Source organism: Pipra filicauda, unplaced genomic scaffold, assembly GCF_003945595.2.
Source record: "Pipra filicauda isolate LSUMZ 115617 unplaced genomic scaffold, ASM394559v2 scaffold1162_size25084_pilon, whole genome shotgun sequence".
Taxonomy (NCBI): Eukaryota; Metazoa; Chordata; class Aves; order Passeriformes; family Pipridae; genus Pipra; species Pipra filicauda.
Window position 1 is genome coordinate 9,249 of NW_024103610.1, and position 15,833 is coordinate 25,081.

Consider the following 15,833-nt stretch of genomic DNA (forward strand, 5'->3'; position numbering starts at 1 on the left):
GTAGTTGTGGCCGAGTGGTGAAGGCGATGGACTAGAAATCCATTGGGGTTTCCCCGCGCAGGTTCGAATCCTGCCAACTACGGGGCAAAGAGCCTTTTTGGGTGCCAGCACCTGCACAGCTCCCAACCTGGCACCTGCACAGCTCCCACCCCTGGCACCTGCACAGCTCCCACCCCTCTGGGCTGCCCACAGGGCTCCTCCTGCACTTGAACTCCCAGCTCTTCCCCCACAGCAGCAGCAGCACAGCAGGAACTGCTGCAAACCTGCCCAGAAGGACCAGGGAAACCCTGAGGGGCCTTTGGAAGGCTATGGCAGAAAAGCTCAGTGATGGTGCAATGCTGTGTGCCCTGCAGCCATGGCACTGAGGGGGAGGGAAGTACTACACAGGAAAAGAACCTCAGAGATATTGTCAGTACAAATGAAGAAAGAAAGGTCCAGTTAAGCAGGGCAGCTGGAGCTGCAGCTGATCCATGGACTTCCTGCCCTGCACTCAAACACTTTCCCCTGTGCAGTGCCCCCTGTAGTAGGTAGACTGGGGACACACTGCCCACATTTTCTCCCACATCCCAGCCTTCTCCATCTGGCTTTTCTTTTGGTCTCTTCTGCCTGGGTGCTGCAGGCTCTGCCCTGTGGATGGGACATGCAACCAGGAAATACTCAAAGCTCAAAAATGCAGAAGGCAGCACTGCCCCCTCATTCCTCACCCTCACCAAGAGGCTCTACCAGCCCTGAGCCCTCCTGTGACTCCTGGCAGCCTTGAACTCTGGCCACTGCCCAGTCTGGATGGGCCATCCCTGCCCGTGGGCAGTTGGTAACCAGCTCCACCCTCTGTAGTGTCAGGCAGGACAGCGATGGCACCAGGCCTAGAGAGGGTCCTTGGCACCCTGCCTGGTGCCTGGGGCATCCCTTGGCTCTTGGGATGCAGCAAAGGCACGGCTGTGCCAGGATGGGAGACCAGCCAGGAGCTATTGGGGATCACAGCACAGCCCTGGCAGGGCATGGGGCTCACAGCCCGTGGGAAAGGCAAGGCACCAACCGCTCTACAACCTGCTCAATGGAACAAACTCTGCCTCTGACTAAGAGCTGTTCCCTCACAGTAAAGGTGACCTGAAGACCCAATGGAAAGCAGCTGAGAACATCCCACATAGACCATAAAAGAAGAGGACATTTAAAACTATGATTATCACCCCACTGAGCATATGTGCACCCCAGCTGCACGGGACAAGCACATAGTGATTGTGTGATCAATTGTAATTGATTAGCTGACAGTCTAAAAGATGAATGTTGTTGGTCAAAAGAACTGTAGTGTAAACATAAAGCTTCTTTCTCCTGTAATTATTGTCGTCCATGCAGTAGGCTGGGACCCCTGTGTGTTCTGTGGGAATATATCCCAGTGAATTCCCTTGTTAACTGAAAGCCAAGGGTCCGTCTGTGAGTCCTTGGCCAGCCCTGGACACAGGGCAGCAGAGTGGCGCAGCGGGAGCGTGCTGGGCCCATAACCCAGAGGTCGATGGATCGAAACCATCCTCTGCTAAGGCCTTTTTGTGCTCAGGCCTTGGTGTGCCAGAGACCTTCCTGGCCCTGAGCAGGGCAGAACGGAGCAGCCTTGTTGCCCCAGGAAGTACCCACAAGGCAGCACCACAGGCCAAGGGCTTCCTTTGCCATGTCCCAAGGCGATGGAGGAAGGCCTGGGAAAGGCAGAGCTGTGCTGGGGTCACAATGGCTCAGTGGGCTAAGGCACTGCCCTCCTGGGAGAAGCGGGTTGGAGTCCAACTTGGCAGGCTCTTGTCTTCCTTGGCCTCCTTCCCACTTTTCTTAGTTTCCCAGAAGGTCTCTCTTCCACTTTTTAGAGATGCGTGAATGTTTCCCTCTCCTCAGTCATGAGAGAGCTGGGCTGCTTGAGCCTGGAGAAGAGAAGGTGAGGGGTGTTGTGGTGTGTGAAGGTGTCTGTGTGGTTTGTCAGGGGCTGTGGTGAGGCAGAAAGAGCCTGTTGTACTCGGGGCAAGAGAGGCTTGTGAGAGGTTTGGAGTGTGGGACTTGTCAGAGAGGGCAGGTGAGGCTGGGAGAGGGAGGTGTGTTGGTGCTTTGAAGGGTGGTGTGATTGCAGAGGGCATGGAGGCGGTGAAGGGAGGCTGCAGTTGGTGTTGGATGTGGCGGGAGGTGGAGAGAGAGGTCTGAGGCTGAGGCAGGGTGCTGAGTGTGAGGGAGGCTGGTGAGAGGGTCAAGAGGTGAGGTGTGCAGGAGGTCCCATGGTGTAAAGGTGAGCACTCTGGACTCTGAATCCAGCGATCTGAGTTCAAATCTCAGTGGGACCTTTCTTTACTTTAGCCTTTTGGCTCCCTCAGGCCTTCCCTCAGCACATTTGACACTGAAGTGGGGACCTCCCAGTCAAAGCAGCTCAGGCATAGGAGACTGGCACTGTCTCCTTGGATGGTGGACACCTCCAAAGGCGGACTCTGTACTACCCACTCTGGCCAGCTCTTTCCCTTGTTTGACCATAATTATAGTATGACAGGGTTACTCTGTGGCATTACTTGTATTTCCACCCCAGGGCACTGCTTCTTTCTCTCTGCATTCCTCTGAGACATTTCTGTTTTCCCTGTTAATTTCTTTTCCTTCCTCTGAAATCAGTTCAGGGAGCTACTGATAACTGGTAGTGTCCCATGATAAGGGGTGCATTTGCTGCCATGGGAGACGGAAGGATCTTCCTGTCAGAGCAAGTGGCTCCCTGAGGAGGAGAACAGAGGACCATGACTCTCCAGTGATGCTACACAAAAGGTTTAATGAGAAGGAGCAAATGCAGTGACACAGAAGAGAGACCAAGAAAGGCGTTTGTGGGGGTCAGGGAGCGAAGGAGATGGGCCCATTTCCCAAGGACAAGCTCCATACAAAAAGCTTGCCAGTCTGATTCTGCTCTTACTTGTGCAATTCCAGCCCTCCAAGAGCAGTCCCTAACTCTGGCACCCTCCCTCCGTCAGCAGCACTTCAGCAAAGCAGAAGAGAAGGAGCCCTTTCTCAAGGAGCTCAGAGCAAAGCAGAGGCAGAGGAGGCACGGCGAGGCTGCTGTGCAGCGATGAGCAGTGGGCACAGGTCCCTCCTGCCAGCTGCGATGAGGACTCTCAGCTCATCCGCAAGATGTGGCCAGGCTACTGCTGCTGCACGGTCCCAGTCTTCCTTCCTGCTCCAAAGGGTGTGACCCAGTGTCTTCAGCAGTTCATGCTGCAGCGGGGGATAGGCAGACACAGCCCAGACCCCCCCAGACCAAGGGAGCCCCCAGAAGAGATGGGAACCCCCGAGGAGCTGAGGGAGCTGCCAACAGCAGCTGACAGAGAGGATCCCACGGCTGTGTTCTGAGGGAAGGAGGTGAGGATGGGGCCCGGCAGGGTTACCACTACTGGGGAGGGCTCGATGTAGACGGTGGAGTCAGCGCAGCGGGCGTAACAGGGCTCAGTGCAGCTGCTGGCGAGTGGGGTTGGGCCACAGGGGCCGCAGGTGCTTTGGGGACAGGGTCTGCAGCAAGACATCTCTGGGTGAAGGAGGCAGAGCTGGAACACAGAGCAGGGAGCAACAACCTCAGGATCAGTTTGTCTCTTTTTCCATCAACTCCCTCCACACAGACAACTTGTTTTAAAAGCACACTCTGTGCCTACAACTCCCACAACCCTCATCATGCCCTTCAAGTGAAAAAGCACAAGAACACTGCCCAGGTTTATGAATAGGACCCAGGAGAGTGGGTTTAAGGCACCTGTGAAAAGACTGATCACAACTCATCTCCAGAACAGACTTGGCTGTGTTAGAGATGTCAGGGGTTGCACTGAGCCATTTCCTTCCAGCATTGAAGGTGCAAATTCTGCTGGACAGATCCCTCTGCAGCTCTGAACCCTTGATCCCCTTTTGCTGAAACTAAACCCCCAATTCCCAGCTCTCCCCAGCCACCACCATGAAAAGGCTGACAGCCCTTCAACAGCTCTGTGTCAGGGCCAAGCTGAAGCACCCAAGGATCAACCTGAGGAGCCACCACAACAGCCCTTCAGCCCACAGAGAGAGAGAGAGAGCGGACTCAGGCTTACCTTGTTCCTCGAGAAAAGGGAGGCAAGAGAGGAGGATGCAGAACCTGCAGCAGCACAGCCTTTTATGCTGTGTCCCAGACCCCTGTGGGGCCACAAACATTCCTTGCCCATGAAGCATCTAAACACCTGGTAGTCACCATGTGCCAACATCTCGTAGCTGATGAAGTCCCTGCCTCTTTCATGTCAGATATTGTTCTCTGGTTTCACACACAAAATATGAAAATGATTCCTCTCTGTCCCAGCTTCCAAAGACCACTTTACTTGGAGGTCTCAGACTACCATTCAAGGTCAGTTGAAATGGGTTTGCATAATATCAATTGCCTTTTTCACTTCTCCTTCTTGATGGTGAGCGTGGCCCCAGTCACAGTTACATTCAGCCATGAGGGACACCTCAGGTCAGCTCTCAGGAGCTTTCAGTGCAGGCACTCAGGCTCAGAGGGACATTTCTCCCCACAGCTCATCACAGACATACAGAAGAATGTGAGTGACTTGAGGCAGAAAGTCCAAAGTGAACGACCCCATATGAGGGAAGAGACTCATCTCTCCAGGGAGGTGGCAAGGAAAGTCCATGTTCAGCTGTAGGATGTCCCCTGCAGAAGAAGGGACAGCCAAGGGCAACTTGATTACAATCCTCGGGCTGTAGCACGGCCTGGTTTTGTGATCAAAGAGATGCCACGTCCTTCCCTGAAAGAGACCCACACCCCAAGTGACCTGTTTGGATCAGCGTGTCCACCCAGAGGGCAGAGGCCTGGATGGTCAGCTTTGGGGAAGAGTCTGAGGGCAGGGAACACTTAGCTCTTGGCTCTTTGCCCTGGGTCAGGGATGGCTTGGCCCATTCCATGCCTTTCACATTTCAAAGGGACACTGGATCTGTCTCCCAGGGAACCTGGGAGTCATCGGGATGTGGAAGAGTTGGGAAAAACCCAGAGCTCCAGGCAAGCCTGAGTCACCCAGTGTGGACTTCAGTGGACACAGTGCCTCAGACTTGGGCATTCCAGGGATAACCGAGCTCATATCCTCCAAGCTCTGCTGTTGTCAAGGGCATTTCCAGACCTTTTAGCCCAATTGCAGGATCAACAGGTGCTTCTCTGCAATCCCCTGCATTTGCTGCTCCTGCCCTTCTGTTCTCTTCTGTTCTGCCTCATCCTCTGCCAGTCCCTCTCTCTAAGAGAGTTCATCAGCCCCTCTCTTGTGCCTGGGGACACAGAGTGGGGCACAGCAATCCAGATGTGGCCTCTGCAGTGCCACAGAAAGGGCACCATTCCTGAGGGCATCAGATCCCAGGGTTATGGGGTGAGCTCTGGAGAGGGACAGTAAGGGGCTCTCAGGATCAGGAGTGAAGGCTCCACACAGGACCTACAATGCAAGGGACTCTGTTGGGACAGACTTTCTCTCCTCTTTCCAGCCTTTCTGCCCAGAAGGGCTTTGTACTCCCTGCTCTGGAAGGGGAATGCAGAGCAAGGGGCATTCCCTGCACACAGCCCTGTGCTCTCCATGGGAAGTGGGAAGTTTGTCCTGCTCCGAGCAGGACCAGAGCACTTCCAGTGGTCCCTCCTGACCTCCACTGTTCTGGGATGCCCTGCACCTCCTGGGCCCTTGGAGCAGCCACCAAAATACAGTGTCATGGAAAGCAGCAGCAGCAGCAGCACAGGATTGCAAAGACATTCCAGGTGTTTTGGGAATTGAATGTAAAGGTGTGGAAATGCCTTTGAAGAAAACAGAAATTGTGGAGGCATGAGGCTCCGTGCTCTGCTGTCCCTGGAATTCCCGAGTCTGGGGCACTGTCTCCACTGAAGTCCACCCTGGGTGACTCAGGTTTGCCTGGAGCTCTGGGATTTTCCCAACTCTTCCCGATGGCGATGACTCCCAGGTGCACTGGGAGACTGATCCAATGCCCCTTTGAAATGTGAAATGCATGGAATGGGCAAAGCCCTCCCTGATCTAGGACACAGAGCCAAGAGCCTTTGGCACCCTGCCCTCAGCCTCTTCCCCAAAGCAGGCCATGCAGGTCTCTGGCCTCTGGGTGAACACGCTGAGGAAAACAGGTCAGTTGGGGTGTGGGGTTTTTGCAGGAATGAATGAGAGGTGGGACATTCCTCTGTGTGCTCTGGAAATCCCAGTCCCCATGGGCAAGAAGGCCCATGTGCAAGGGGAGGCAGGGGGGGCAGCCTGCAGAAATCAAGACCACTTAGCTGCTCAAAAAGGCCAAAGTGCTTAGGCAGTGGAGGCAAAAATACACATCTGGGGATGACTATGGCCAGGGAGTGCAAGGGGGGGATCAGGAAAGCGAAGGCAGAGCTGGAGCTGAACTAAACTCTGGACATGAAAAATCACAAGAAGGCTTTCTTCAGGTGCAGAGAACAACAAAGAAAGATGCAAGGAGCTGTAAATCCACAGGAGTGAAAGATGGCAACATCTGACATGGGGAAGGAGGAGATTTTTCCCTTGGTATTCAGTGGCAAGTGCTCCAGCCATGCCAGTGATTGACAGAATCCAAGGGCAGGGAGTGGCAGAAGTAAATACCACCCACTGTAGAAAACAATCAGCTTCAAGACCATCAAAGGAACCTGCATGTGCACAAGTGCAAGGGGCCTGATGAGATGCATGTGAGGGTCCTGAAGGGACTGGCAGAAGAAGTTGCTAAAGCACTCCCCATCTTATTTGAAAAGTCTCAGCACAGGAGAATTGAGAAGTGGAGGCCAGGCAGTCTCACCTCTGTGCCTTGGCAAGGTCATGGAGCAGATCCTCCTGGAAGCCGTGCTATGACACTGAGAAAAGAAGGAGCTGATTGGTGCCAGTCAACTGGGCTTCAGTAAGGGCAGTCATTCCTGAAAAGAGTAGTGTCCTTCACCTGATATGGGTTTAATGAAGTTCTGTCATGGGCTTATATCACTGGGGGATGAGGGAAGAGCAACTGATGTGCAAAACATGGAAGAGGACCCTGCACAACACCCTCCTCCCTAGACTGTAGAGACATGGCTTATCTGGCTGGGACCCTCAGGGACTAAGGAACTGGATTCATGGAATTGGGTTGTGATCAATGGCTCAATGTCCAAGTAGAGATGAGTGACAAGAGTTGTTCCTCAGGGATTGGTTTGGAGACCAGGATTATTTAAGTCCTTTGTCAGGGACATGGAGAGTGGGATTGAGTGTATCCTCAGCACGTTTGTAGATGACATTGAGCTGAGTGGTGTGGGTGATACTCTAGAGGCAGGGATGGCATCCAGAGGGACCTGGAGAGGCTGGAGAGGTGGGTCTGTGCAAACCTCATGAAGTTCCAAAAGGACAAGTGCCCTGGTCAGGGCAATCCCAAACATGGAGACAGGATGGGCTGGGAGTGGATTGACAGGAGCCCTTGAGAGAACAGCTTGGAGGCTCTGGCTGTTGAAGTAGTGAACGTGTGCTGACAGCCCAGAAGCCAATGGTATCCTGGGCTGCATGCAGAGCCATGGGGCAGCAGGGCAAGGGAGGGGATCCTCCCTCTCTACTCTGCTCTCCTGAGACCATACCTGGGCTCCTGTGTGCTGCCCTAGGACCCTCAGCAGAAGAAACACACAGACCTGATGGAGTGGGTCCAGAGGAGGCCTCAGCTGATCAGGCGAGTGGAGCACTTTCCCTATGAGGACAGGCTGAGAGGGTTGGGGTTGTGTAGCTGAGAGAAGAGAAGAGAAGGCTCCCAGCAGACATTCAGTAAAGCTGCAGAGGAACATTTGGTCACGATTTGTAGTGATGGGACAAGGGGTAATGGTTTTAAACTGAGAGTGGGTAAATGTAGATTAGAGATGAGAAACAAATTGTTTCTGCTGAGTGTGTTGAGACACTGGAACAGGTCTTCCACAGAAGTTTGGGATAACATGTCAAGGGGCTGGAACTCAATGATCTTCAAAGTCCTGGTCATCTCTAAATAATTCCTAGATTGAGGAGACAAATCTGTGTTGTATGAAGTGGGAGCACAACATTTCAGATGAAAGAGGAAAGGACTTAATCAGCAAAGAGGCCTTACAAGTGATGACTACCAGGTGTTTAGATGCTTCATGGGCAAGGAATGTTTGTGGCCCCACAGAGCTCAGGACACAGCATAAAAGGCTGTGCTGCTGCAGGCTCTGCATCCTCCTCTCTTGCCTCCCTTTCCTTGAGGAACGAGGTAAGCCTGAGTCTGCTCCATCTCTCTCTGTGGGATGAAGGGCTGTTGTGGTGGCTCCTCAGGTTGATCCTTGGGTGCTTCAGCTTGGCCCTGACACAGAGCTGTTGAAGGGCTGTCAGCCTTTCATGGTGGTGGCTGGGGAGAGTTGGGAATCGGGGATTTAGTTCCAGCAAAAAGGGATCAAGGGTTCAGAGCTGCAGAGGGATCTCTCTAGCAGAATTGCACTTGCAGTGCTGGAATGAAATGGCCCAGTGCATCCACTGACATCTCTAAGACAGCCATGTCTTTTCAGGAGATGGGCTGTGATCAATCGTTCCACAGATGCCTTAAACCCTCCCTGCTGGGTCCTATTCCTAAAGTGGGACATCCTTCCTGTGCTTTTCCACTCATAGGCCATGATGTGGGTTGTGAGAGTTGTAGGCACAGAGTGTGCTTTTAGAGCAAATTTAATTCCTACAGATTACAGTAGGAAAGAGAGACAGGCTGATACTAAGGTTGTTGCTTCCTGCTCTGTGTTCCAGCTCTGCCTCCTTCACCCAGAGATGTCCTGCTGCAGACCCTGTCCCCAAAGCACCTGTGGCCCCTGTGGCCCAACCCCACTCGCCAGCAGCTGCACTGAGCCCTGTTACGCCCGCTGCGCTGACTCCACCGTCTACATCGAGGCCACCCCGGTGGTGGTGACCATGCCGGGCCCCATCCTCACCTCCTTCCCTCAGAACACAGCCGTGGGATCCTCTCTGTCAGCTGCTGTTGGCAGCTCCCTCAGCTCCTCGGGGGTTCCCATCTCTTCTGGGGGCTCCCTTGGTCTGGGGGGGTCCGGGCTGTGTCTGCCTATCCCCCGCTGCAGCATGAACTGCTGAGGATGGCACAGCATCCCCTTGCTCCTTGGGAAATGGGCTCATTTTTGTCCCTCCCTGACCCCTGCAAACGCCTTTCTTGGTTTCTGCTCTGTTCCACTGCATTTGCTCCTTCTCATTAAAGCCTTTTGTGCAGCATCACTGGAGAGTCGTGGTCCTTTGTTCTCCTCCTCCCTCAGGTTATCACCTGGTCTGCCAGGATGAGCACTGGCTGCTGTCCTGAGCTTACCATCAGCTGCAGAGAGAGCTCCCTGAGCTTAGAGCAGTGCACCCTGAGCTTAGCAGCAAGGCCATGGACTCAAAATGAAAGAGGGTGAATGGCTGTAGCTGGACGTGATCATCTACTGCTTCAGTATTTATGAAGTTTTGCAGGAGCCCCTTTGGGTGGCGTGTGAGGTGATCGGAGAGAGGCAGGGAGGGAGGGGGTGCGGCAGCGCCAGGGAGCGCCGGGCCGGGCTGGGGCGTGTGGGAGCTGAGTGGGGCAGCAGAGTGGCGCAGCGGGAGCGTGCTGGGCCCATAACCCAGAGGTCGATGAATCGAAACCATCCTCTGCTAAGACACCTTTTGCACCGCTGCTGCCTCAGCCCACAACTTTTCCCCTGCGCTGCTGCAGCTCTCATGGCACCCATGCCCATGGCCCTGTTCTGCCTTCTGCCCCTGCTCCCTCACACTGCTACCTGCTTTCTCCTCTGCTTTCTCAGGTGCCAGCACTCCCCACATGCCCTCAGCAAGGCAGGGGGTGGGTGTGGAGCTGCAGGCAGAGCTTCCCCCCACCAGCACTGGGTGTTCTTGGGATACAAGTGTTTCTCCCTTCCCATCAGGCAGCTCAATCCCCAACTTCCCAACCACAGGAGGACCCCTCCAGGGCTCTGCAGGTGCACAGGAGGCTGAGGCTGGTGCTACTTAGTTAAAGATCAATGTGACTGACTCAAAGACCTGGGGAATTTCTCTGTCCGTGTTAATTTGCTGCCCAGGCCACCTCTGGGATGATCCAGGAGCAGCGGTGAGCAGGTGGGAAGAGGTAAGGGGCTGTCCTGTGCAGCACACAATTGGATCCACCTCCATATCGGAATGCTTGGATATCAGCAGCTAGTGGCCTCTATCAAAGTGTCAGAAAGAGAGAGGAAAAAATGAAGGCTTAGAAAAAACAGAGAGAAAAGTCATTGCCCCAGGCTGCTTGGGTGGGTACAGGAGTGAAGGAGTCAAGCTGCTCCCAGGCACAAGGAAAGATGGTGGTTTAAGTTTGGTGTTTAATGCTGATTTTTTTTCTCACTATGTGAACCTATTTCAATTGGCCAAACATTAATTTTCCCAAGTTGATTCTGCTTTGCCAGCAGCAGTTTTTCCTAAGCCATTTTTTGGTGTTTGCTTCGACCTGGAAGAATTCTCCTCCTATTTTCTCTGCCCCTCGATCACTGAAGGAGGGAGGAGGAGAGAGCAGCTGGGTGGGTGTTTGTCTGTGCTTACCCCACCACAGGTATACACAGAAATGCCCCTCCACTTGCACAATACAAGCCCAGCTGGCACATGTGTGAAGGTGGATGGGCAGAGGTGCCATTCCCAGCATGTCCTAAGGCGGCAGCAGCAGCAGCAGCAGCAGCATCACTGCAAGAGACAGGAAGAAGGGAGACAGTGGGATGGTTTTCTTGCTCTGTGTGTGCTGAGGACTGGAGGTGTCTATTGGACAGGGAGATGTGTGTGTCCCCCATGGGCAGCATGAGCTGCCTCGAGTGGTGGTGCATAGCAGAGGTGTGTGCAGAGTGTGCCTGGAGCTGAGTGCTGTTTTGTGCAGGGTGGTGCTGCAAGGGTGGTCAGTGTGTGGTGGTGCTGTGTGCTGGAGGGTGGCTAGTGCAGCTGGAGGGTGGCTAGTGCAGCTGGAGACTTGCTAGGCAGGTGTTCCTGCCAGAAAGGCGTGTGCTGTGTGTCAGCTTGTCGTGGTGTTTGTGTGGGAATGGCAGGAGGAGGCCTGAGGGTGTGGGGCTGGGGTAGGGAGTGTGTGAGCTGCAGGAGCAGCAGGGCTGTGCCAGCAGATGCGTTGGTGGTATAGTGGTGAGCATAGCTGCCTTCCAAGCAGTTGACCCGGGTTCGATTCCCGGCCAACGCACAGGGCCTTTTGTTGGCTCACAGGGGCCAAGGGCTGCCCTGGCCCTGCAACCCTGTGGGAGAGGCCACAGCTCCTGCTCCTCTCTTGCCTGCCCTGACACAGCTGGTTTTGCCAGCCAGGCTTGCTCCTCAGGCCTGCTCCTCCCCAGTGCCTCTGCCAGGCATTCAGAGGAGGCTGCTGGTGAGAAAAACTCACACAGCCCCAGCTCCTGGGGCCCTGGGCGACACCCTGCCAACACCAGTGGCCTCTTCCAGCTGAGGTGGCTCCAGGCGGGGCTCCTCACTCTTGCTACAGCAGCCAGAGGAGAGGCATCTTTGCTGCTGCTACTGCAGCTGCTTGCACCTGGCAGGGGCAGCGTGCTGCTGGGGCAGGCTGGTGATGAGGACTCAGAATGGCCAGGTGGGCACCAAGGCCTGAACTGTACTTCATAAGGCCAGTTATGCACTCAGAATGCCAGTGGGAGCAGGATTGTTCTTTATAAAATGAACAGATCTTTCTGGAAACTGTGCTAACACACAGGGAAAAGAAGGGGAATGGTGACAGCCCGCAGAGCCTCCCTAAGGGCAAAGGATGTCTGACAAAATCAGTGGCTTCCCACACTGCGCTTCCGGGGAGCAAACCTGGAGCAGGGCTGTGAAGGTGTCAGTGTGCTGAGGGAAGGCCTGAGGGAGCCAAAAGGCTAAAGTAAAGAAAGGTCCCACTGAGATTTGAACTCAGATCGCTGGATTCAGAGTCCAGAGTGCTCACCTTTACACCATGGGACCTCCTGCACACCTCACCTCTTGACCCTCTCACCAGCCTCCCTCACACTCAGCACCCTGCCTCAGCCTCAGACCTCTCTCTCCACCTCCCGCCACATCCAACACCAACTGCGGCCTCCCTTCACCGCCTCCATGCCCTCTGCAATCACACCACCCTTCAAAGCACCAACACACCTCCCTCTCCCAGCCTCACCTGCCCTCTCTGACAAGTCCCACACTCCAAACCTCTCACAAGCCTCTCTTGCCCCGAGTACAACAGGCTCTTTCTGCCTCACCACAGCCCCTGACAAACCACACAGACACCTTCACACACCACAACACCCCTCACCTTCTCTTCTCCAGGCTCAAGCAGCCCAGCTCTCTCATGACTGAGGAGAGGGAAACATTCACGCATCTCTAAAAAGTGGAAGAGAGACCTTCTGGGAAACTAAGAAAAGTGGGAAGGAGGCCAAGGAAGACAAGAGCCTGCCAAGTTGGACTCCAACCCGCTTCTCCCAGGAGGGCAGTGCCTTAGCCCACTGAGCCATTGTGACCCCAGCACAGCTCTGCCTTTCCCAGGCCTTCCTCCATCGCCTTGGGACATGGCAAAGGAAGCCCTTGGCCTGTGGTGCTGCCTTGTGGGTACTTCCTGGGGCAACAAGGCTGCTCCGTTCTGCCCTGCTCAGGGCCAGGAAGGTCTCTGGCACACCAAGGCCTGAGCACAAAAAGGCCTTAGCAGAGGATGGTTTCGATCCATCGACCTCTGGGTTATGGGCCCAGCACGCTCCCGCTGCGCCACTCTGCTGCCCTGTGTCCAGGGCTGGCCAAGGACTCACAGACGGACCCTTGGCTTTCAGTTAACAAGGGAATTCACTGGGATATATTCCCACAGAACACACAGGGGTCCCAGCCTACTGCATGGACGACAATAATTACAGGAGAAAGAAGCTTTATGTTTACACTACAGTTCTTTTGACCAACAACATTCATCTTTTAGACTGTCAGCTAATCAATTACAATTGATCACACAATCACTATGTGCTTGTCCCGTGCAGCTGGGGTGCACATATGCTCAGTGGGGTGATAATCATAGTTTTAAATGTCCTCTTCTTTTATGGTCTATGTGGGATGTTCTCAGCTGCTTTCCATTGGGTCTTCAGGTCACCTTTACTGTGAGGGAACAGCTCTTAGTCAGAGGCAGAGTTTGTTCCATTGAGCAGGTTGTAGAGCGGTTGGTGCCTTGCCTTTCCCACGGGCTGTGAGCCCCATGCCCTGCCAGGGCTGTGCTGTGATCCCCAACAGCTCCTGGCTGGTCTCCCATCCTGGCACAGCCGTGCCTTTACTGTGTCCCAAGAGCCAAGGGAAGCCCCAGGCACCAGGCAGGGTACCAAGGACCCTCTCTGGGCCTGGTGCCGTCGCTGTCATGCCTGACACTACAGAGGGTGGAGCTGGTTACCAACTGCCCACGGGCAGGGATGGCCCATCCAGACTGGGCAGTGGCCAGAGTTCAAGGCTGCCAGGAGTCACAGGAGGGCTCAAGGCTGGTAGAGCCTCTTGGTGAGGGTGAGGAATGAGGGGGCAGTGCTGCCTTCTGCATTTTTGAGTTTTGAGTATTTCCTGGTTGCATGTCCCATCCACAGGGCAGAGCCTGCAGCACCCAGGCAGAAGAGACCAAAAGAAAAGCCAGATGGAGAAGGCTGGGATGTGGGAGAAAATGTGGGCAGTGTGTCCCCAGTCTACCTACTACAGGGGGCACTGCACAGGGGAAAGTGTTTGAGTGCAGGGCAGGAAGTCCATGGATCAGCTGCAGCTCCAGCTGCCCTGCTTAACTGGACCTTTCTTTCTTCATTTGTACTGACAATATCTCTGAGGTTCTTTTCCTGTGTAGTACTTCCCTCCCCCTCAGTGCCATGGCTGCAGGGCACACAGCATTGCACCATCACTGAGCTTTTCTGCCATAGCCTTCCAAAGGCCCCTCAGGGTTTCCCTGGTCCTTCTGGGCAGGTTTGCAGCAGTTCCTGCTGTGCTGCTGCTGCTGTGGGGGAAGAGCTGGGAGTTCAAGTGCAGGAGGAGCCCTGTGGGCAGCCCAGAGGGGTGGGAGCTGTGCAGGTGCCAGGTTGGGAGCTGTGCAGGTGCTGGCACCCAAAAAGGCTCTTTGCCCCGTAGTTGGCAGGATTCGAACCTGCGCGGGGAAACCCCAATGGATTTCTAGTCCATCGCCTTCACCACTCGGCCACAACTACCTGCTCCAGCCCTCCCTGCCCCGCTCAGCACACAGCCCGGGCACTGACACCGGTGCCCGGGCACTTCAGGGCAACGCTCCACTCCACATTTGCAGTGGGGACCTTCCCAGAGCCAGACGGCCACCTGGAGCCACCTGGGGCCACCTGACAGAGGCCTGAGAGTCATCGCCCTGCAGGCTGGGGCTGCACTGCCCAGACCCTTCTCCTCAGCCAGCTATCTGGGATAGCCTGCCATTGCCATGTGGTGGTGCAGCCTCTGCCATCCTCCTCCTCACAGGTCTTGAATGAACCAGCTGAGAGCTGATGTGTCCCTTTACAGAAGCCTTTGGGAGGTGAAATGTCCTTCCCCACACCAGGGGCTGTTGCATGTTATGGGTGGGGACAGCCCTGACAACAACATCAACATCAGCTTTGCAACCACGCTGGGGGACAGAGGATCAGCAGTCAGCCCCTCACAGCCTTCCAGCATTCCCTGCCTGAACTGGAGCCCAAGTGGAAGACCACCACTATTGCTGCAGTTTTGGAAACAATTCTCAAATGTCTTGGACATTGTTGCCAGGAGTTACCGACTTGGGTTGTAGGCAGGATGGAACCTCCTGCCTAGGAAAGCATCTTGGCACCCTCTAAAGAGCCATCCCTTGAGGTCTCCTGGACTGCTGTAGGCTGTGCCAGCACCTCCCTCTGAGTGGGATGTCTCTGGAAGCTTGAGAATCATCAGGTTGGGATACCTGAAAGAGCACCTCTGACAAGGAGGCCTTGGCTGATACACTGCCCCCACTCACACACTCCTCCAAGTCCAGCCCACACTTCTTGAGAAATGCAAATGGATTTGATGTGAGTATTTCACAAAGACCAAGGGAAATTTTTGATAGCTACATTTACACACCAAAACACAGATGTGCACATCTCTGTGCCTGTAGGTTTGTGATGGAATGAAAGCTTACTGTAAATCTAGAATTAATTCATTTTTATATTTGCAGCCAGTCCTATCATATTGCTTCCTAAATATTGAATCAGTCAATGATCAAGTGCTGCTAAAGCCATTCACCCTCTTTCATTTTGAGTTCATGTCCTTGCTGCTAAGCTTAGGGTGCACTGCTCTAAGCTCAGGGAGCTCTCTCTGCAGCTGATGGTAAGCTCAGGACAGCAGCCAGTGCTCATCCTGGCAGACCAGCTGGTAACCTGAGGGAGGAGGAGAACAAAGGACCACGACTCTCCAGGGATGCTGCACAAAAGGCTTTAATGAGAAGGAGCAAATGCAGTGGAACAGAGCAGAGACCAAGAAAGGCGTTTGCAGGGGTCAGGGAGGGACAAAAATGAGCCCATTTCCCAAGGAGCAAGGGGATGCTGTGCCATCCTCAGCAGTTCATGCTGCAGCGGGGGATAGGCAGACACAGCCCAGACCCCCCCAGACCAAGGGAGCCCCCAGAAGAGATGGGAACCCCCGAGGAGCTGAGGGAGCTGCCAACAGCAGCTGACAGAGAGGATCCCACGGCTGTGTTCTGAGGGAAGGAGGTGAGGATGGGGCCCGGCATGGTCACCACCACGGGGGCGACCTCGATGTAGACGGTGGAGTCAGCGCAGCGGGCGTAACAGGGCTCAGTGCAGCTGCTGGCGAGTGGGGTTGGGCCACAGGGGCCACAGGGGCGTGGGGGACAGGGTCTGCAGCAAGACA

The 15,833-nt window shown here is 54.7% G+C and overlaps 7 non-coding genes across 7 annotated transcripts; 4 read left to right on the forward strand and 3 right to left on the reverse strand.

Moving 5' to 3' along the window:
• TRNAS-AGA lies at positions 1-82 on the forward strand. Its single transcript has one exon. It is a non-coding gene; the product is annotated as a tRNA-Ser (tRNA).
• Positions 83-1,462: 1,380 nt separating this feature from the next.
• TRNAM-CAU lies at positions 1,463-1,534 on the forward strand. The gene has a single exon. It is a non-coding gene; the product is annotated as a tRNA-Met (tRNA).
• A 709-nt stretch (positions 1,535-2,243) lies between these two features.
• On the forward strand, positions 2,244-2,315 carry TRNAQ-CUG. The gene has a single exon. It is a non-coding gene; the product is annotated as a tRNA-Gln (tRNA).
• Positions 2,316-11,103: 8,788 nt separating this feature from the next.
• On the forward strand, positions 11,104-11,175 carry TRNAG-UCC. Its single transcript has one exon. It is a non-coding gene; the product is annotated as a tRNA-Gly (tRNA).
• A 692-nt stretch (positions 11,176-11,867) lies between these two features.
• On the reverse strand, positions 11,868-11,939 carry TRNAQ-CUG. Its single transcript has one exon. It is a non-coding gene; the product is annotated as a tRNA-Gln (tRNA).
• Positions 11,940-12,648: 709 nt separating this feature from the next.
• TRNAM-CAU lies at positions 12,649-12,720 on the reverse strand. Its single transcript has one exon. It is a non-coding gene; the product is annotated as a tRNA-Met (tRNA).
• A 1,356-nt stretch (positions 12,721-14,076) lies between these two features.
• On the reverse strand, positions 14,077-14,158 carry TRNAS-AGA. Its single transcript has one exon. It is a non-coding gene; the product is annotated as a tRNA-Ser (tRNA).
• Between the last annotated feature and the right edge of the window lie 1,675 nt (positions 14,159-15,833).